General features: G+C 47.4%; 1 protein-coding gene across 4 annotated transcripts in view; it reads left to right on the top strand.

The window, feature by feature from the left end:
- CLIC5 (chloride intracellular channel 5) overlaps positions 1-22421 on the top strand; it is a 164513-nt gene that overhangs the window by 66183 nt on the left and 75909 nt on the right. The gene's annotated exons all lie outside the window — the stretch shown is intronic.

The following is a 22421-nucleotide window of genomic DNA, read 5'->3' as shown; positions in this document are numbered from 1 at the left end:
AAGAAAAGCAGAAGGAAACAAAGGTGCTTCTTGCTTTGTGACCCGCAAAGCAGAAAACAAGCACTCTTTTCGCCCAACATTACTATTATTGGCATACTCGTGATTCCGCAGGGTAGTATCAGGAAATGCTAAGGGTTTGGCCATGGGGAAAACCCAGGTCAACCCCCCGGGGCAGAATGGGATGAAAGAGCACAGCGAACAAACTTAAATTAAGTCGCCTTTCTCCCTGGGGAAACAATCTACCGTCAAAACTGCTGCACTCCATTTGCAACCTGTAGGAGGGAAAAGGATGGAGGCCAGGGAGGCGGCGGCGTTTCCCGGTCGGTAGGCTGGTGGTGTGGTGTAAGAAAGAAACATTTGATCAGTCCTCGTTGTGGCTGACACACCGCAGAAACCGGGAAACCTGAGGCGGCAGGAGAGTCGCCTCCTGGGCGGTGCAGAAAGCCTCTCCAGGACTTGGGGGAGGGGAGTCCGCCGGCTGCCAGAGCGCCAGGACTTTGCACAAATGGGGAAAATACCCTTCGACTGCAGTTTCCCTGAAATGTGCAGGTAAGGGAGAAAGGCAGAGTCCTTGGTACCTTTCAGAGGTCTCCCGGCTGCATTTAAAAGGCATATGTATTCCCTGCAATGGGAAAGATGTTATTTGGGGCAAATTACCCTGGTTTCCAAGCTAATTAAACAGAGAAATCGTCACAAAAAAGTGTAAGAGCTACATAAACCTTGATAACCACCTTTTGGTCTTTGGTATCTTTTGATGCCTAAAAAAATAAATCCATCAGGCTGTGACTTAATTTACATTTGGTAAGTGGTCTGTCCTAGGTGTTACCTTCTTTGGGTTTATTTTTCAAAATTATCCATAGGAATTACACCTGCCATTTAGTGACATTTGCTTTGCTAAGCCTATTTCTCTCCCCTCAAAGGTGGCCTCTGTCTCATTTGGTTTTGGGCACCCCTCTAGGTAGGATTACCAGGTCCTTTGGCAGACCCAGGTAACGAAAGAGGTCATGTCCTCTTCAAAGTTGGGCAGCGTTGGACCAAGGGCCAGGAATGGGTGCCCTGAACCTTGGCATCCAGGTCAGTGGCCTAGGGAATCAGCAGGGAGAGCTTTAACAAAGCGATGAGTCTCCCTGCTCTCCTTGAAGAAAGCTATTCTAGGACTTTCTCAGATTTCCTGGGAGCCAGTGGTTTCATAGTGTCAAGTTCCTGAAAGCTATTTGAAACACAAATTGATTCTTTAGAGCCAAAGGAGCCCTTTGCCCCACTACTAGGCATGGAGACCAATTCTGCCTGCACCTTCGGAACCTCATGTTAGCAGCTTTGAAGGTTTTCTCCATTTATATAAAAAGCTCCCTGCACAGCCCCCAGGGCCCCCAAAAGAATTCTAAAATGCCTGTGTTGTTGTTTTGTCCCTCAAGGAAAGTGATCCATGGCAGGCCTTCATGATTAGCTCAAAAACCAAAGTGAGGGTGGGACAAAAAAATCAGATAGGAAAGCTCTTGATTTTTCCCCCTCTTTTTTGACATGCTGGGTCATAGTTATCATTTCCAGGGACCAGCAAAGGCTGAAAATGATTGTGAAGTAAAGATCCTGCCCAGGGTATGAATGGTTTTATTTTAGGGAAACAAGGTCCTGATCTACAGAATCGGGCACTTCTAAAGTTGGACATTTCTCTCAGCTCTGTGATTTCCCTGAGAAAGGCCTTCCTGTTGAAGGTGTTTGGGGCCTGAGGTGCCTTCTGCAGGGCAGGGTGGATTGGTTTCCAGGAAGCCTCCAGGGCAAGTGGGACCCCACCCAGAGTCTGATTTGTCATCTTCAACACTTCCTTCAAGGCACCTTCTCTCCACCTAGTCGGTCTGCTGGGTATGTCCTTCAGAGCCTGGGTCACCCAGGGAGTTTCAAGGATACACAATTCTATCCCACATCAACTGATTATCAGCATCTGTTTACTACTGCTGTTGATGATGATGATGATGATGATGATGATGATGATAATAAATGGCAGCACTTTAGGATTTCTGAAACCCATTCAAATACCTTACCTTGTTGGATCCCCCGCATCCCTGTTTATGAGCCTCGGTTCACTCATGTGAAAAATGAAGGAAACAAATAAACGTGAGTCACAGGGAGCTTGTGAGAGTTCCTGCTGTCAGAACGTTCAGTGAGCCACAGCTTGCTCTCTGTGTCGCAACCTAAGGAAGTAAGAATGTTGATTCCATCTGTTTTGATGGTTGAACAACACCTGTGCTCAGAAGTACACTAGATAATATTCAGATCCACTCCTCAAATGTTGCAGTTTGGACTCTGAATTTCTTACTCTTTCTTTTCCAAATACCCATATGTCAGGTCTTACACCTTTTTTGGCTGAGTTAGGCTCTCGAGTGCCAACCAAGTTGGCAATTCACTGATACCTCACTAATCCATCCTAATGTCATAGACTGCTGCCCACTCTGCTCTGCACTCCTTCCAGGGAGCATTCCAGTAGTGGCTTTTAAGAGATCGTCTCCCCCACGTTTTTAGTTTCTTCATCACCAATAAGAAAGGCTTGAGTAAATCAGCTCTGATCTAATGTTTCATAGATGCCCGGGGGCAGAGGTTTGGAGACTCAGGACATGAGTTGGAAGTCTTGTCCCTGCTTCTAATTAGCTCATGACTGAACAAATTACTTAATGTCTATGAGCCTCAATAGCCTCCTCTTGAAAACAAGAGGTTGGTTATATGGTTATAACTAACCATAATTATATGATGCTGATCATAAAATTTATGGCTCTAACCAAGACATTTGGTTCGAGAGTGAAAGGGGGTGCTACGAATAATTAGGCTGGGACAGCAGGTGTCACCAAGAATTGTTCTGGGGCAAATCAGGGTATGTGGTCACCCTGATTATAAGAATACTCTCACCACAGACTTGCAGTGAGGATTCCACAGGAGCAAATAGGTGAAAGCATTTTGTAAATGAAAACTGGTATAAACACATAGGAGTAAAATAATGATATGAATTCCATGGCAGATAAAACCTTTCCTGATCTGCAGGCCCTTGATTTGCCTTAGGGAACAAAAGCCTGACTCCTTCCTCACTTGCAGGGCTATTTCAAGAATAAATGAGATCATATACAGCTTGGACTTTGATGTAAGGGGAAGACAACAGGTTAGAGAGTTGACAGTGGCAGCCAGTGTGGTTTATAGAAAGAAGAAAGAGCAAGGAAGTAAAAGCAAAACAGAAAGTGATTTGGAAAAACAAATACAGGATGTGCTGAGTAGGTTAAGATCAAGACCTTCCTCCTATCTGTACTCATTCCTCGGTTGCCCAGGCCCATCCTTGGACCCAAGAAGTAGAACACCCCCAAAGTGGTTAGACCAAATTGTTACAAATGTCTCTTGGTGCCAGGGGTGTGAATTTCAATAGCCAGCTGGCGGTTCTCAACTTTGGCTACATATTCAAATTGTTGGGGGAGGTTTAAGAACTCCTGATGCCAGGCTACTCCCTGGTCAATTACGAGGAAATCTCTTGGGGGCGGTGGGGAGCTGGAGAACCAGTCTTCTTACCCCCATCCCCAGGTGACTCCAGGGTGCAGCTCTGGTAGAGAGCCACTGAATCATTATCAGAGGCAAGTCTGACTGCACGCAGTGTCTGCCACGGCTGAAATCAGTAGCCTTACTAGAGGGAATTAGTGTCCAGAATTTCTAACGGCTTCAGGGCATCATGATCAGGAGTGTTGTTGATAGAGAGCTTGCCCCCAATCTGTGCTCAGTTAACAGATGCTGACAGACTATAAAGCCCTCTCCACAGGACTCCAGAACAATCGGTGCATGGGGTCGGTCTAGTCAAATAACCCTCAATTCAGCGTAAAGGGGAAATAAAACATGAGTCCTGCTGATTGTCGGATGGAAATGACTAGTGGTTTTGTTTATTGAGTGATCCGGAAGGCTCTGACAGTGGTGCAGAGCACAAGTCACGTCATGGTGACCCACAGTATAGGCATCTGACTTCCAGAACAGACAGGATCAAATCTTGCGGCATTCCCTCTCAGATCCCCGCTGCCTGCTGGCTCCCTGGTTCCCTGGGTCACCTGGCCTAAGCGTGGGAGCATTAGGTTTTGCTGTTCCCTTCAGCACATTTCTTTTCCATGAGTCCAGGTTTGGGTCTGTGGTCAGGAACCGATACACAATTCACCTGCCCTGCTGTGTCTGTGAGTGTGACTTCTTCTGTATGCCTCAGGTCCCGTGGCAGATGGTGGCAGTGAGCACGGTGGGCTGGTGGCAGTGAGCGCGGTGGGCCTGCAGATGCTGAAGCCCACTGTTAGTGCGCTTAGCTCCTGCCTTCCTGCCCACTGATGTTGTGTCCCCAGCTTGCCTTTCTCCACTCAGGGCAAAGACTCCATCCATTTAGACAGTCAGGTAAGCGCCTTCTCATCCGGATTCCTTCTCAGTTGCCACGTGCTGGGCCCCTGTTAGTGGCGGCAGGAGGCCCAGCGGAAGAGTGCCGCCTTTGGGCGGCAGGCTGTGAGTGTCCAGCTGGGCGGGCTAGAACAGGCTGCCGTGGCTCTCTGTGCCACAGTTTTCTTACCAGTGCTATGCTGATGATGGTAGACCACGTTTCGCGGAGTTGGTGTGAGCACTGGAATAAGTTATGTATGAATTGGGGGCAAAAATGTAGCTGCTTCTGCAGGCCCAGCCTAATCAGGGAGAAGCCAAGCCCGTGAGCTCCCCTACCTTGGTGTGTCCAAGAAGTCACAGACTCAGGCTTGTCTGTGCCTGCTTTGTCGCTGGGGCAGGACACAGACCCCTGGGAGCGGGAGCAGCATGTGAATATCACTGGATCTGATTGCATGTGCAGAGCTGCTGGAGGAAGCTGGAGGCCCCCAGAGGTCACTGTCTGAATGATGTGGTTGGTCTGGCCGCAAGGGGTGTGCAGATCCCTGACCAGGGGTTGGGCTCCGCGACCTCCAAGGAGGTTGATTCCTCCTGTCAGTTGGTCCTTCATCCCGGGGAGCTCTCTCATAGCTTTGGGGGCTGGGCCAGGATGCGTCCAACCACTGGGGGCCTGCACTGACCCTGACCTTGCACCCCATGGAGATGTTATTCTAGGGGCTTCATTCCGTTTCCTGTCACTGGGCTCTGGGCAGGGCTTCGCAGGCTCAGCCAAAAGATGCCTATAACTCTAACCTGTAGATGAGAAAGAAGGCTCCAGAGTCTACATCCTTTGGTTCCAGGAGGACCCATTCCTCCCAGCAAACCTATAGCTCTGCATAGCCATATATGCTCTTATAGAAAATATATACATGTTTACATGTATTGTCTAGTTGGTCTATGCAAACAATATAACAGACTCTCAGTAGCTGGTATTTTTAAAAACTGTTATATAGGAGACATCCTCATTGGTCTTTGTCATCAGGGCTAGAAATAGTGAAGGAGCAAAGTGGGTAAGCGTGGCTTTCCAGAAGATGTGGGTCAGTGATAAGAAGGTTATCTCTACCCAGGGCATCCTAGATCTGACTCGGCTTGCATTCTGAGGGGTTAGCTCCAACTACCAGGCAATTTGTCTACCAGCTCCCTGAGTGAGAACCTACTTTGGAAACACATATATGTAGTCAAGGGGTATCTTAGTTCTGAGATGTGAAGTTCTTTAAGGATAAACAAGATAGATAGCCTGTTGTCAGAAATTAAATGAATCCTTCCTAGGAAAAAGAAATGGAGTTTTAGCTTCTAGAAGCACCCTCTAAAGCTCTGCTAGTGTGGAAAAATTCTTTGAATTAAATTTATTGTAGTGCTTATGGGGAACAGTGGCTAGGCCAATGGTGCTCAGCTTTGGGGTGTGAAAAAGTCACTGCAAAACTTCTTTATATGGGCTTGCTCAGGCCATTTCTCCAGATATTCATAGTTAGGAGGATTTGGGTAAGGCCTGGGCATCTGTGTTCTTATGAAGGCCACCCTTGGGTGATTCTGGGATTCATTAAAGCCTGAGAACCACTAGCCCCAGAGTGGGTAAATAGAGCTAAACAAATAGTGGGGCATCCAAAGGGCACCATGAAGTCCAGCCCCTCCTTGCAACATGCATTTCATAGGGTGGATGAGGCTAAGACAAGAAAGCTTCTTAGCATGAATCATGCCGAATTGACTACAAATAAACTAGAAAAGGGAGGAAAGGAATGCATTGGACCTTTCTTTCATAACTTGCTTTTATTCCTTTGTGATATTGCGCTAGGACATTGGAGTGACAAGTAATTCTAGAAGCTAGGCATGAAGGACATATTAGTAAGATAAAGAACTTTGAGTGTTGAGGGATTGAAAACAATCAGTCAGTCGATCAACCAATCCATCAATTACCAGCCATGTTTGTGAGGCTACCTACTCTGTGCCAGGCTCTGTGGAAACTGGTGAGGGGGCCTGGAGAGCAAGGCGGGGAGGATGCCTGCAGTCTACGAGCTTGCAGCTAAGGAGTAAAACTTCAAGCCAGCATCAGTGCCGCACGAGTGATAGGAAATGAAATGAGGGGTGTAGGTATAGGGACCAGTATGGCCTGAAGGAAGTTTCCAAGTGTACTTCGAGGGGAGGTGGGACCTGAGTTGTGCTTGGAAAAATGATTAGGATTCAGAGGTGGCAACCACATCAGGTTCAGCAACAGTATGAGATGAGGCTGTTTAGGGCCCAGGGTGTATATAAGGTTGGCTGGAGAGAACGGCGTATGGAGGGGAGCAGTTGGAAAGAAAAGAGAAGAAAGAAACAATAATGGGAAGGGCTGTGAATGGCAGGTAAATGGTTTTTGCTCCCTCGTAAGTAACTGGGAAGCAACCAGAAGTTTCTACACAGGGTAGGACCTTGATTTGGCCCCGTTTGGCAAGGTTCATATGCTGTATTAAATGACGTGGTGGGCAGATGCATGACCTCGAAGGAAGAAGCCCCAGACTCCGAGTCCAGCACTGTCACAGTATTGGGTATGTGACTGTCTTTAAGGCCAAATTTCCTCTTCTGTAAAATGGGACTAAAAAAAAGTCATAAAATGGTAGAATTTCTACCTTGGAGAAACCTCTTAGAAGTCATTTAGTTTGACCCCCTCTTAGCAGATAAAATTCACAGTCGAACTTTTACGGTAGATGCTGCATGGCTTTCAGGAAGAGAAGTGAGTTAAAATGGGAGCTGCTCTGTGTTTACTCTTGCTCTCCTGCTTGTATTCGCTGTGACCATGTCAGAAGGACAGGCTTGGGGCAGAGGCCATGAGGAGGATTCTCCGGTGTTCCTTGTGAGGTGGCCATCATGAGCTCAAAGTAGGGTTAAAAGGAGGGTATGCTGTGGAAGAGTGATGTGAATAGAAAATAGGGCACAGGCCTTGAGAGAAAGCGTGCAGATATGTGAGGGATGCTGAAGCTTAAGATTTAGTGGATCATGGTAAATTCACCTCCCAAGAGTCTGGTTTCCATATTTGGGATGATGACACCAAGGATGGGCTCGACCATGATTGTCTAAGATGTTGTGAATGGACTGAGTGCAGATAAACTAATTGGGCTTGAGCTTTACAGTTCCTTTTAACCCTGAGACTCTCTGAATCTCTGCTGGAGCAGCGAGGACGAGAGTGGTTGTTAATGAGAATAATCTTCTGGTGTTACAAGTGTTTTGTTTGAGGTGATGGCAAGTCAGTCAAGTGCAGATGTCCACCAGCGTGCTAGAAAACCCACACTCAGAATGACAGGAAGGCCAGGGTGCGGGGCACGGGTTTGAAGTTCTGTTCAGCGTTGCAGTTGAAGGAAGAAGTTCCCAGAGGAGGAGGGTGTGTGAAGGAGTGAGGCCCTAAGGACTGTGCTCAGGAAATGCCCATTTCAGGGGGGGGAATGAGGCGTCAGAGAATCTGGCAAAGCTGATGAAGACATAGAGACTGAGGGAAATAAATGTAATGTCCTGGACAAAGGGAACTATGGGAACAATGGCTCAGAGGCAGGAGATGTCAGGGTGTCCTGGAAGGACTGAGTTCTGTGTGGCTGTGACAGAGAGCATGAAGAGAAGCAGAACGGTGACAAAGATAAGTTAGGGATGGATCAGGAGGCACTTCTGAGGGCAGGTCAAGAGATTTGGACACTTATTTACAATGTCGAGGGTTGTATGTATACCACCTGCTTGTGGGGCAATTGTATTTTCAGAAAAGAGAGGAAAGTGCTTCGTTAGCTGAAGCCGGTATGGCTGCCCGTGTTGCATCTGAGGAGATTTGAAACGGGAGGTCTTCACAGTGTGTCTCGGGCCACCCACGGGATGTGTGTGTAGAAGTTCAGTGCTGGTTACTCTACCCTCTGTACCAACCTCTACAGACCTTAAGATGGTGTTTCCCACTTCTGTTTATCGTTATTCTATGGCAAGGAGGAAAGCAGTGAGTATCAGGCTGGAGAAATGACACAAAAGGTGAAGGAAGGATGTATAGTGAATGGAATGCAACTGGGAACCCATTACCTCGAATGAAGAGGAAGTGAAAACCGTGTCCTGGTGACTTTCTCTTAAAGATCCAATTGGGGAGGTTGTCATGGCAACAGATAGAGTTTTCTTGATTCAGCTCAAGGCTCCTCTCTCCTCTGCTACCCAGTGCTGACAGGGAGCAGAGGCCCCGGGAGTACACACAGCATGTGGGCGGAAGGCTCTCTCACCTGCTTCTTATTCATTTTCTCATTTGGGTGCTGTAAGCATTCTGTAGTCACATCATCGAATCTAGGATCCACGGTGTAATTTGCCTTAGGAACTAAAAGGAGCCATTTGTCTGTGGTCACTGATCACAACTGCCTCAGATTTTTCCTGTGGGGATAAAGAGTTCTGGGCAGGGCTTGACCACAGGACTCTGGGAGAGGGGAGCCATGTGGGCAAAGTTATGTGGCCTCTCCTCAGTTGGGTACTTAAGGAGCATCACAGAGATCTGATCTGTGTGGCAGGATATTATAAGGGACAAATCAGGTAAGAAGCATGAATCTCTTTTGAAAGCCGAAGTTTTCACTGAGGCATTTCATTGGTCAATGTGGGTCCACTGCTGACACCACAGTCCATCAGCTTGTTCACCTAATAGCTCAGCGCCGTGTGGAGTGAATGGTTTGCCCTGCTCAGGCTCCTTCCGCTCTAGTCCTGCCACTCCCTAGGGCTGTCAGCTCCTCAGCGGGACTCTACGTTTGTCAGCACAGGGGGAGATGGAAGGTGGAGGATCATCTGGAAGGTTTGCATGGTCTCTGGCAGGAGTGGCTAAATCATTTTTTCCCGCTTTCCGTAGTCCAGAACTCAAGTATCACCTAGCTGTGTTCCCAGGAAAAGGGGGAGCAGGTTGGTGAGCAACGAATCGTTCTCTGCCATGGAAATGATTTACTTCCTTCTTTCTTACCACCACGTTACCTGATGAGGTGTCATGCCCCCTGTCATGGCATCCTCCCCGCAGCCTCTCTCCCCTCCTGTCCACCAGGTTTGATGCCATTAGCTTAATATTCCTCCAATACTTTATCACACCCACTCCTCTATCTGCTAGATCAAGTTCAGTTGCTTCAGCCTGACATTGAAGACACTCCAACCAGGCCAGAGTTCCCTTTCCTGAGCTTCTTTCCCCTGCTCCCTGAAAATGGTTCCTTATGTGTCCTTACGGTTTCTGATGCACTGGTGAGTCTCTTCCCAGATTTTATCCTCACACCCAGCCCCTTGGAGGAAGAAAGAGATTTCATCTTCATCACAGACAAGGTGTTTGCTGGGCTCTGCGTACCGTGTTGTTGCGCGCAAGTGGAGGGAGAAACCTGCAGATCCTAACTCCAGAGCTGGGTTGTCCCCACCAGAACAGGGTTGCTCAGCCCTGCATGGTCCTAAGAACCACCAGGGACACTTTCCAAACTCCAGCATGAACTCATGAGTCAGAGTCTTCAGAGCATGGGGTCTCAGACGTCTGTAATTCACTAGTGCCCCGTGATTCTGCGGCACAATCCATTATGCGAACATTGCCTGTAACATCACAAGGGCCCCTGTGAATATCCGGAACCCAGAGAAGTGCGTCGACTCGTGGGAATTTAAGGCCCTGTGACATGCAAATGTGGGAGAGAAATTTGAGGGGCCAGTGGGCCTTCCGGCTGCTCTCAGGTCACCCCAATGAACATAGTATCTCAGTCACCTTAAATATTGGCCCATGCCTTTAGAATCCACTCCGCACCCTATGCAATTATAAAAACAGTCATTGGCGCGTTTCTGGTTTTTGTTTTTGTGTTTTTCCCAGCTGCTTATCCCCATCCCCAGATCATAAGGTGCTTGAAATAGAAGATGTTGGGGGAAGAGATTGGGAGGATGGCAGAGGGCCAACGGGTGGGGGAGTCAGAGGGAAACGGACTTGACTTTGAGGTAGAGAACCAAACCCTCACTCTTCAGTCCTCTTGGGTACACTGGGTCTCTCTGCATTTTTGGAAATCAGACAGTTTAGAAGGTGAGTGATAATAGCCGTGGCTGTGTGCTGGTCTGGATACCTTGCTTACCTTGGCTACATCCTCTTATTACTCCCAGTTTGCAGACAAGGAAACTGCGACTCAGAGAAAGTGCGTCCTCTGACCAAGGCCACAGAACTAGGACATGGTGAGACTGGCTGCAAACCCCACCCCTGGGCATCAGGATCTATGCTCTCTCTGTTGCCTCATTTCATCCACCACCTCCCAGCTGTGTGAAGACAAAGTGTACTAAACCTAGAGTAAGATATGTAAGGCTGTGTTTTTCCTCCGTTCGCTGTGGGTCACATGAACAATCCAAGGTCAAAGCAGATCTCTACCCTTAGGCAATTACCAGGTAAGGGCATTAGAGCCACCTAAAGACCCACGTGTTCTCAAGTCTCCTCTCTACTTCTCTGCCATGGTAGTGTTGACCTCTTGGTTTAAGGCATGGCCCCCAAAGGCCCTTTATCAAACATAGGTGTTACCCAGAATGGGCTACACGTGGACACTGGGTCGCCAGATGCTACATTAGCTAAGATTGTTTTATCAGGTCAGGTGGCAGGAAGAAGAGGATCAGAAGAAAGGGTGGAGAGAAACCAGGAGTCTCTCTGCGTGTCCCGGGCACCGCATGCTAGGTGTCTGTCAGGGCAAGGAGTGAATGGTGCCTGCTGTGTGATGTGGGGTGGCTACCAGAGGCAGACTTTGTCCCCTTGCCAGTTTATCCAAGAGCTGGGCACTGGCCAAAGTGCCTTAGGATTCTAGGGTAAGCTTTGAAACTCATCTTGGCAAGGCTGAAGGCCTTGACTTGAAGGAAACCTTGAATGTATTCCAGTCAGCCCTTACTCCACTACTAAGAACCAGACTCATTTATAGAGAGATGGTAGAGCTCTACAATTTAAAAAAAAAATTACAACATTCCAGGGCACTGTAAACATAAAAAAATAATTGAACGAAAGAAAATGAACCATGTTATTTGTGGAATTCAGTGAATTCCATGGAGTCTTCATGGGATTCCAGAGGCTTCCAAGGAGCATGCTATGGGACGCTGAGGTCCAGAGAGGTTAGGCTTTTATAATGCCATACAGCAGACTCAAGTCAGGGTGGAGAATAGAACTATTAGCTGCGGTTCACCACCTGACAGCCCAGCCCCACTGATGCTAGGGCCTTTCTGAATCATTTTGAGACACACGACGTTGTCGAAGGTGGCAAAGAGCAAAATGTAAGAGGCATTATGAGAAATACAATTTTTTGAGCATCTGCTATGCTCTACACATGGTGCTAACCACTCTGTTTAATTCAGTATCCCTGCTGCCACAGTGCCCATATTGGGAAATCTGGGGCTTGAAAGGTTAACATTTTACTTGGGGTCCCATGGAAAGTGGTAGAGCTGGGATTCCAACCCTATCTTTCAATGTACATTAATAAGTAAAAATAACGAAATTCAAGTCAAAGTTGCTTGAAATACCCTTTTCCATGTGGCAGCTCTTTAACGAGTTTGACCAGATGCTGGGCCGTGGCTCCGCTAGGGAATAAGCTGCACAAGGCAGGCGCAGTTGGGCCCTGGCAGAAGTTGCAGCCTGGGAATGGAGGGGGCAAGACACACTGGGCATGCAGGAAGACCGTGACCCAAGGGCAAGTTACAAGGCTATGGCAACTCCAAGCAAGGGGACCGGGTATCAGGAAGGCACCAAGCAGCGTTTTACAACGTTTTACAACGCATGCAGGGAAGGACTTGGGACTCAATTCAGGGGTGGGGCATGAGAGAAGAGTCCCAGCTAAGCTGAGACAGAGAAGGGAGAGGATGCCGTCTACCTCTTCCCCTAATGGGCCTGCTGCCAGGGAAGATTCTGGAAGGAATCTTCCAGATTCCTTGTGATGAAGGGACCCCAGGTTCTCCACCCCTATCAAAACTGCTGGAGCTTCTCTTGACATCAGTGAGAACAACCGTGGAGGATCTCTTCTGGCCCCTCTCCCACTTTAGGTCACCTTAAAGGGCTATTTGAAGCTTATCTCAGCCTGATGCTGTTCAGAAAACATTCTTCTACCTGTGTGCCAAGAATTACACTGTCAAGGGAGAGGCACCTTTCATTCCAGGGTGGGAAGTAAATGGCCCTTGGTGGGAATGTGTGGCTGGCTAACACTTTGGAGTGAAGGAGTATCTTCCAGTGTGTAACCAGACATCAGTCAAGGAGGGGAAAAGAGGGGTTATCAAGGTGCACCTAGTTGACACAGGGAAAGGAGAGTCTACGAGGAGCTGGAAAAAGAGGCCAGGGATGGAAGATAAATGTGATTCTTGCCATGGCTCTGCTCTCTGGGCTTGGTGCTGATTTCCTTTAGTTGGGTCCAAGCAAATAGGAACAGTAAACAACTGACAATTGTTACCTTGAAGTCAAGATGAAATGGATCCTCTCCTCATGGCTGGCTGTTTCTTACAAGCGAGTTTGTGTGCCACCATCTTCTTATTGCTATGTCTAAAGATCACATGTATTATACGTACTCTAAACATAAGTATATAGTGTTTGGCATACACCGTATGCTCAAATAATGCTATTGCTAAATAATACGTACATATCTGCTTTTATTCCATATTCACCAAATATTCGTTGAGTAACAGAGCAAAACAATGGAATTCAGGGAACTTGGTTTTTATTTCTGCTTCCTGCCAGCCTCTTATTTTGGACTGGTTGTTTGGGTTTCTTCATCTCTAAAACATGGGGATTGGATGAAATGCGAGCTGAGGTCCCTGTCAGCTTTAAAATGGGTTCTTTGATTTTACTGTTTACTGAGCACTGTGTGAGGCCCCGAGGGAGATTCTAAAAGGACTCGGTTCTCAAGCAGGTGCAGGCTCTCGGAGCTCCCAAAAGCTAGGTTGGGGCCAGCAAACTGCTTCTGTAAAGGGTCACGCAGTAAGTATTTTTGGCTTTGTGGCCCGCGCAGCGTTTGTCACAGTGACCCAGCCCTGCCCTTGTAGCATGGAGGCAGCCGTAGACGGTAGGTAAAGGAGTGGTTTTTCTCACTTCCCCCATACTTGGGGAGTGGTTCTGTCAAACGATCCCCTCAATGAGCCTGGCCTGGCTCCCTCCCTGGCTAACTCACACGTGCGGTGTCTCTGGGCAGGGCTCAGACACCCGTGCACTGGGAGGCGGCCACCTGGCAGTGCGGAGGTACTGGGAGGTACTGGGTCTCTGCCTCGAGGTGTCACTGCGTGAAACTACAATGATGACCTCATCGGCAAGCCAGTTTTCCACACCGAGGGGGATAGGTAAGCCGTTCAAATGGGCAAGCCAGTCTGTGAGGCCTCAGACAACTGCTCCAGAGGCTGACTTCCTGAGAAAGGACAATGTTGTCTTTGAGGCAAACACTCCTAACGGTAAACACTTCGGGCACTTTATGCCCTTGACTCCCCTGTGCCCTTGACTGAGACACTTGGCCTCTCGGGGGAATTTTTCAACCATGACATAGATGGGACTGCATTCCTAGGCCCGCTAGATCCTGGCCTCAACTCAAATTGTGTAAGTTCATGGAATCCACTTATGGACTCTGGCTGTTGTTTACTTATTTTGACTAACTTTCACATTAGCCAGTTGCATTGTGTGTGTGCATCTTCGTGTATGTGGGTGTGTGCCTGGTTTCCTCATATTCAGGACTTCTTTCTCAGCAGTCTCAGATACTGGGATCTGGCAGAAAATTGGTTCTTTCCTATGCCAACAAGTCTCGATAAAGGGCACTTTGACTCATTATTCAAATGTTCATGTATCAGAGAATACTTTCAGCTGATTTCAATACTGACATGCATAGCCCACATTTGTCCTTCTGCACTGCTGTCCCGCACCGTTTGAACATGCTCCATGTGGGCCCTGCTTCTTCACAGCAGAAGCCAGGAGCTGACTTTCTGGACTGATTCCTGTCCTGCTTAAATTAGCTAGAGTGGGTTCTGTGGTTCGCAACAACAAATCTTTATCAGTATTTCCTTAGAAAAAATTGTACAGTAGAATCTTCTCTGAAGTCTTACAGATCCTAGGACATCAGTGATAAAAACTTAGAATGTCCTATTAGGATATTTAACACTGAATATATATTTTATAACTCCAGCAAATTCTTTGGGGGTGATTTTAACAAAGGCTGTTCCAAACGTGGATCCAGGGATGTGAAATTATCTGACTCACCGGGCCAGCTTGGGGTAGGCTGGGGTAAAGCCAATCACACGGAGTTTATTCTCCACCCTCCTCTGCTTTAGTGTCGCCAAAGTGCAGCCTGTTCACTGAGTGAAAACGAGTTACAATAATCCGAGAGCCTCTTTCGAGAGTGAAGAGTAACAGTAATATTAACTAACATTTATTGAGTGCTTGCTACATGCTTCCTAACTGCTTCACATTGCATAATAATACTATGACTAGTAGCCCTATTGTGTAGACGGGGAAACTGAGGCACCAGGGGTTAAGTGGCTTATCCGAAGTCCCACTGCGCCTAAGTCTCCCCGAAGCAGTGGCCAGAGGCCAAGGCAGGCTGTGTGGTGTATGGGGGTGAAGGGACAGTGTTTCCTGAGCATCTCCCGGCCTTTCTACGACCTCCTCCTCTTCCCCTTCCTGAATACTATAGCAGACTTGGATGTTGTTCACTATCCGTATCCCAAGTTCATACAAACAAATTAAAAAGGCAAGTGGCTGGACTCGATACACATGACAGTGTCCTGTAATCATCTCCTGAGGGAGCGAGTGAGTGGATGGATGCCAAGAGCAGACATGGTCATGACTGAGGGTCAAGGGGGGGAACCAGCTGCGCCCTCGGGGAGGCATGGAGTGCTTCCTATGGCACCCAATGTGGTTGCCTTCTCTCGCTTGCCCGAATTCATCTGCTTCTTTCACCTCTCACTAGACGTGGAGTTGGATAATATGGGCCCAGTGAAATATGAGTCATGCCACTCAGTAACCGAGGAACTCAGTAAAGCAGTCACCCAACAACCTTACCCTCAGCCTACTGGTTCCCCTCTCAGCTTGTCCTGAAGATGGGGCCCTGGTGAGGACGTCTGCTGAGCACGTGCCCTGCTTTCAGTCAACCACATGGAGAAGGAAGCAGACTTCCTGGGTCAATCCTGAGGGTGAGTGCCGAGGGCTGATTTTAAATTTTAAGTAGGAAAGGGGCTGATTGTCATTTAACATACAGGAAGAACTTCCTTGCCCTGAGAATTGTCAAACAGAACAATGATACCTTGAGAGAGGTGGTGAACTACCCATGAAGGATGTATTTGTTTATTTAAGATGTATTTAAAGATGTATTTATTTATTTGAGGGAGAGAGAGAGAGCGTGCGCGCGCGCATGTGCATGAGTGGGGGGAGGGGCAGAGGGAGAGACTCTTCAGGCAGACTCCCCGCTGAGTGCAGAACCTGAAGCAGGGATGGATCCCGCCACCCATGAGCTCATGACCTGAGCTGAAACCAAGAGCCTGGCACTTCACTGACTGAGCCACCCACACGCCCCTGAAGGATGTATTTAAACAGACGTTGGATGACTTCCACAGGGCTAGGTGTAGAACGAATCTGTGTATCTAGACCTAGCACGTAGTCTGGGGCACATGGTAGGTGTTCATTAGACAGTAGCACTTGTTAGCAAATCTGTTTGCACTCTAGTGGCCTGTTATTTTGATCTTCTTGTGCAAACATTATTTCATGGCAAGCATGAAAGGGGTCAGTACCTATTACATGAAGGGTTTAAGGTTAGAAATGTGCTAAAATGATGCTGTGCTTTTGCAGTGCTGGAGTGACTCAGAGTAGCAAGGGAGGGGCTATCTCTCCTGTGTCCTGGGGTTGCTGTAGCTCACAGGTTGTGTGAGCTACACAGGAGTTCATGTGCTCAGGCATTATATCTGGTTGAACTTAACAACAAAACTGGGCTGGAAGGCATTTGAAGGCAGTTGCACTAACCTTTACTTCCTCATCCCCCACGAGTCTTTGCAAGAGCTAAACATTTGTCAGGTCCTCGGGGAGTTTCTCAGAGACTGACTGAGTGCTTGTTTAATAAAATCTTGCCAATCCTGGTGACCAGTTCTAGAAAGTGTTAAATATGCCGATGGTTCTCTTTTGTCCAAAATGTGTCCTGTTCACTCACTTAGATATGGGAACTTGATAGTTTGCAATGGCAATGTAAAAATCAGAATTTCAGGAAATTACCTTTTATATACAATTATATATTTTCTGCTCATATGGCTTTTTGAAATGTCTCCTGAATCTGAAAATTGGGAAATGAGGTCATGCCCAGTGAGCTTAGACTGGCCAGAGTTCCCCAGCTTTCTGATGGCCAGCATCTATTTCCTACAAGGATCACTGGACCAGAGTTGCTCTCCTGGTTGGCTGTGATGGATGGGGAGCCTCTCTGCAGGAGCTCAAAATGCTCTGTAGCTCTCTTTCCCAGGAGCCAGCTGGCTTGCATGTTGTGTGTATGTGTGTGGGCATGCGTGCACAGATGCACGTAGAGAGCATGCATTCTCAAGAAGAACGATACCTCCCCAAGGGGGTAAAACTGGCTCTTGTGGGGTGAAAAATCTTACTGCTTTTTATAGAGAAAGCACAAATACATGTATAGTGCATCCACAGATGTACAGTGTATCTGTGGTATTACATTTTCATGGGGGTGATGAGAGAAAAAATGTCTGAAAAGGCTTCTTAGGGGAGACGATAATGAGAAAAGAGTTGGAAAACACTGATACACACAGCAGATACACTGACATATAAAAATATCCACGCATTTGTGTGCCCACATGTACACCACACATACATGCACGTATGTTTATTAGGCATAAAGACACCCACATATATGTATACTATAGCAGATTCACTCCAAATTTGAATTGCTGAAAGGGACAGGACTGAATTCTGTGTTCTTTGTGAAACTTTCTTTCTTTTTTTTTTTTTTAAGATTTATTTATTTATTTGAGAGAGAATGAACCAGAGAGAGCACAAGCACACAGAGGGAGAGGGAGAAGGAGAAGCAGACTCCCTGCCGAGCAGGGAGCCCGATGCAGGACTCGATCCCAGGACCCCCGGGATCATGACCTGAGCCGAAGGCCGATGCTTAACCCACTGCGCCCTTCTCATTTTAACTTGCAGACACTTCGGTTAGCACTGTTCAGTCTTACACAAATAATCCGCATTCGCTGTCATTCTGTGGAAAGGCTGCTTGTTAGAAATGAGCTGGATCACCAGTTGACTCCCCCAGACATCTGCCAAGTCCCTCCCTGGTCGGGGGTGTTGCAGGGTATCCCATGGAGGATGCAGAGGTAGAGCACTCGGCCCCCGGGTCTGGGCACCCCCAAGGCAGAGTCAGGGTTAAGGATGGAACTTACAGGCATGAGCACCCCCGATGTCACTGAAGGACGGGAGGTGACCGAAATGGCCCAAGACAGGGGCGGGGGCTTGCCTCACGTCCTTCGGAACTCCTGATCCAGTTTTCTCTTTTCTCACTACCCTTTGTCAACATTATCCTGATCTTCGTCTTTCCTCTTGTTAATTATTTTTGCTGTGATCAGACCATGTATTGGTTTAGAATGATTGCAAACCTTTTCGGAAATAGATGGTCTGTATAAAATATATACAACATAAAATTCAAGTCTAATTTTTAGAAAAAGTCTTGTTACACAATAACTGTATTCAATCAGGCTGTCAAGAATCAGTGTTGAATTCCTTGCACCCCATCTCAGTGACCTCCTTTGCCATCATACTGACCCTCTGCCCACACTTACTCCGCTGGTTACTTCCGTGATATATTCCCGACCCTCCTAGGAACGCACCCGGGGAGTTTCAAGAAATGCCAACACTTGGCCCTACTCTGGACCAATTCAATCTGAGTCCCTGGGAGTGGGACCCAAATATCTGCATATCTTAAAACTCCCCTCGTGATTCTAATTGCAGCCAAACTGGGCATTGCTTGTTTAATCCATTTGGTCCCTCAAATGACTACACGTTAGAACCTTCCAAGGAGCTTCTGAAAAGGACAAGACCCTAGACTCCACCAGGGAACTAGGGTGTGTAAAGAGAAATCTGTATTTTCTGTTGCCTTAATGCCAGACTTTCACGTTGCAGCTTCTGGCTTCTGGACACACCATTTTCTTTACTTGGAAAGTTCTCTCTTTCCTTTTCTCTTTCCCTTCTTGGAAACCAGCTCAGGATTTTGCCATTTTAAAGAAACCCCTTTCTGATTGACATGCACCCTCTCCTGCATCCCCTGGGGTCTTGTGCCCTCTGTCTCAGTTCATAGAATATGGATTTGCAATACCAGCTTTGTGTATGATTAAAATAGGTGTGATTTGGGGCACCTGGCTGGCTCAGTGGGTTAAGCGTCTGCTTTTGGCTCAGGTCACGATCCCAGGATCCTGGGATGGAGCCCTCAGTGGGGCTCCCTACTGCACGGGGAGTCTGCTTCTCCCTCTCCCGCTCCCCCTGCTTGTGTTCTCTCTCTCTGTCAAATAAATAAATGAAATCTTAAAAAAAAAAAATAGGTGTGATTTTAGGCACACAAAGAAAAACTCCCAAATAGTGCAGCTACCCCTTGGAGACTGAAGTGGTTATTCCCATTTTGCGTGAGTGAAGCATCCGAGGTCAGATATGGGGTGGGATGATAAGGGGTACAGGACAGGTGAAGGTGGGGTGAGGAGCGCACACAGAACTGTAGAACTGAACGTCCATGAGCCCTCCCTGTCTGGTGAGCAGCTACCCTGCATCAGGCGCAGGACAGGAGATGAGGGAGGGACACGTTCCCAGCCCACAGTGAGCGTGCTCCCTGTGAGGTGTACATTCGCTCAGCAATTTCTACACCTCCTTCACGGAGTTGTTGGGAGGATTTCATGGCTTAATGTCTGCAAAGTGCTTAAAATAGTGCCTGCCATGTAGTAAGTGCTCTGTAGATGTTGACTATTATTGTTTTTTAAACACTTTATTTATTTATTTGACAGAGAGAGAGAGAGCACAGGCAGGGAGAACACAGAGGGAGAGGGAGTGGGAGAAGCAGGCTTCCCGCCGAGCAGGGAGCCCGATGCGGGGCTCGATCCCAGGACCCTGGGATCATGACCTGAGCCGAAGGCAGATGCTTAACGACTGAGCCCCCCAGGCACCCCAGATGTTGACTATTATTATTTGGCTTTGCACATGGCTGTGCTGCCCTCTTCATGCTCTATGGCATCGAAAATTTTTTTCTTATTGAGGTATAATTGACATACAACATTATGTTAGTTTCAAGTTATGAAATAATGATTTGGTATTTGCATATAAATCTAGTAAACACCCATCACCATACATAGTTATACTTTTGTCTTTTTTTCTTGTGATGAGAACTTCTAAGACTTACTCTCTTGGCATTTCTCATTTAAAGCTTCTGGCCTTTATACCTTCAACAAACACTTACCTTGGTATTTCAACTTCTATCAACAAAGGTTCATGGAATGCTGTTAAGTATCCCATGTGGTGGCCAGGCTGGGGTCAGAAATGACAAGAACGAGTCAGGGTGTCTTTGATCGGGCTGGAGAGGGGAGGTACCACTTCGACGCATGCTTACCCCTGAGAGAGAGCTGGAGCCAGGGGGAAGGCCCATGGAGCCCCTGCAAGGATTCAGAGGGAGGCTGCCATTTTAAGCTAAGGGGTGGAGGAAGGCTTCATTAGATGCCTGGCATTTGAGGAGGAGCCTGGAAAAGAGCAGGACCGGTAATGCAAATGGGCCACCCTTTGTCTCTTGGCACCTAGCCCTATACTCGGGCATCACCTGTGCTACCATTTCATCCTTACCTCATGAAGTTGGTCCTCTTAAGATTCCTACTTTAAGGATGGGGCAACTGAGGCTTAGAAAGGTGGTCGCCAACTCTCAGTATCAGAGCTAGAGGGAATATGGTCAGGCAGAGAGCAGCAGGGAGTGGAAAAGACATTCCAGGTGGAGGGTGCAGTGGAAAGTGAGACAGAGCATGAGAGTTTAGGGCGTGGAATGGAGGTGGGGGGTCCAGTGACAAACCTACTTTGGCCATGCCCAGAGGAGGACCAAGAATTACATTGGTTGTCCAGATGATAATCACATGATCTAACGTTTGGCACCCATCATGATGCTGGGGCAAGGTCTGGAGGTCCCCACTGTGCCTGCCATCGATCCATTAATGCTGGGTGCTGGGGCAATCCAGAAGGTCCCAGGAGGGGTGGCTCGGGTGGTGGTGAGGGGCAAGAGTTATTAATTAGTTATTAAACTAAGTAAGTTGAATTATGCTTATTGTTAATTATTATTGTTACAATCATAGCTCGTTTTGATTTTGACACTTTTGGGGGGGAGCTGGTGGAGTATCTGAAAATCAATAACGTGACCTTAAAGACGAATTTTTAAAAAATTCCTTAAAAAATGTATAGCTGCTCTCTCTATTTAGCTTTGAGCTACTGAGACGTAGGAGCTAGTGCCCCTGATGCTCTCCTACGTGTGAGAGCAGCTGCGGCTTCCAGATGGCATTTGAAGCCTTCCTTTAAGGGGCCAGAGGTTGTTCCCCCTACCCCACTCTTCAGTAGAAGAGCCACTGATGTTTTTTTTAATTTTAACTTTGAAAAAGCCTATTTCCACCGTGATTATTTTGTTGTCCTCACAACATCCTTCTGAGCTGAGTAAAACTCATATAATTATACCTTTTTTGCAGATATGGAAACTAAGATCCCCCCCCCACAACACACACAGAGATGAAAATAAGAGATTAGCCCAACTTTACAGGGCGGGTCAACAAGTCAGAGGCCCAGAGTCAAGTGGCCCTTGCACAGCCTCACGGAGACCTGGTTGTGACCAGCGTGGCAAGGCTCAGGGGAGGGTCCAGAGCGCTCCATGAAAGGTCTTCCCAGGTGCTGCATCAGAACAAGGACCATAAGCTTCTTTTTCTTTTCCTCATTCCTACATCAAAGAGTTCAACAGATGGGGTAAAGGTAGACCCTGCCTTCCCTCCATCCAGCCCTATCTGTAGGAGACGACTTCCCAAAGCAGTGGTGTATTTGCTTCCCTTTGCTGTGTAACACTTGCTACAGATGTAATGGTTTCAAACCAATGCATTTATTTATTTATTTATTTATTTATGTACTGTACAGTGGCTAACTGAACATAATAAATAAATAAATAAATAAATAAATAAATAAATAAATAAATAAACCCATGCACTTATTATCGCAGTTTCTATGGGTTGGGAGTCTGACATCAGCTTATATGGCTTCTCTGCTCAACACCTCCTCTAGAGCTGAGTGTCCTTTCCAAGTCCTCGTGGTTTTTGGCAGAAGTGGGACTGAGACCCTGAGTCCCTGAGTCCCCTCGCAGTGGCCTGCCACAGGGCCCTCGACACGGGTACTTCACATCATGGCAGCTTGCTGTTTCTTCTTCTTCTTTTTTTTGAAGATTTTATTTATTTATTTATTTGTCAGAGAGAGAGAGAGAGAGTACAGGCAGGGGGAGTGGTGGGCAGAGAGAGAGAAGCAGGCTCCCCTCTGAGCAGGGACCCCGATGCGGGGCTCGATCCTAGGACCTGAGATCATGACTTGAGCCCAAGGCAGATGCTTAACTGACTGAGCCACCCAGGGGCCCCATAGCAACTTGCTTCTTTAAGGCCAGCAGGAAGTCTTTCCCATGCTTTCTCGTGTTTAAGTCAGGCCCACTCAGGACAGTCTCCTTTTGATTAATTTAAGATCAACTGATTTGGGGCTGCGATTATATCTGCAAAATTCTTGCACCTTTACTATATTCTGTTGGCTAGAAACAAGTCATAGATCCCATCCACACTCAAGGGAGGGGATTTTGCAAGAGCATAAATGCCTCAGCAGACAAGAGTCATGGTTAATGTTGGGGGGGCGGTCACCTTAGGGTCTATCTGTCATAGGTAGGTTGAGCTAACTTTCCTCTACACATAATAACATTGGCCAAGCACTTCATATACACCATCTTCTCAGATCCCTGTGACTTCATGGGGAAGGAATTGATATGGGCCCATTTCACAGTAAAGGAAGCTGGGGTTTGAGACCC

This window comes from Callorhinus ursinus, unplaced genomic scaffold (assembly GCF_003265705.2).
Source record: "Callorhinus ursinus isolate GAN/ISIS: 27379988/994484 unplaced genomic scaffold, GSC_fseal_2.0 scaffold22, whole genome shotgun sequence".
Lineage (NCBI taxonomy): Eukaryota > Metazoa > Chordata > Mammalia > Carnivora > Otariidae > Callorhinus > Callorhinus ursinus.
This window is presented reverse-complemented; position numbering and strand designations above follow the sequence as displayed.